This window comes from Penaeus monodon, chromosome 34 (genome assembly GCF_015228065.2).
Source record: "Penaeus monodon isolate SGIC_2016 chromosome 34, NSTDA_Pmon_1, whole genome shotgun sequence".
Classification (NCBI taxonomy): Eukaryota; Metazoa; Arthropoda; class Malacostraca; order Decapoda; family Penaeidae; genus Penaeus; species Penaeus monodon.
The window spans coordinates 29,870,978-29,871,185 of NC_051419.1; the positions used below are offsets into that span (position 1 = coordinate 29,870,978).

At 24.5% G+C, this 208-nt stretch overlaps 1 protein-coding gene across 1 annotated transcript in view; it reads right to left on the reverse strand.

Moving 5' to 3' along the window:
* LOC119594876 (glutamate receptor ionotropic, kainate 2-like) overlaps positions 1-208 on the reverse strand; it is a 23,933-nt gene that overhangs the window by 13,362 nt on the left and 10,363 nt on the right. The gene's annotated exons all lie outside the window — the stretch shown is intronic.

Sequence of the window (208 nt, forward strand, 5' to 3'; positions counted from 1 at the left end):
ACAATCCATTAATAATAGCTACATTTTAACGGCGAAAAAAAAAAATTGATTCGAAAAGCTGATTTAAAAGTAAAATTATTTCAATGAAATATTACCATTAAATAAAATAATAATAATCATCATCATTAGCATGTGGAATGTGTATTTGCAAAATTAATTGCGTGTCATACAAAAATGGATATCTAATAATCTACCTGAAGTGGCTAAT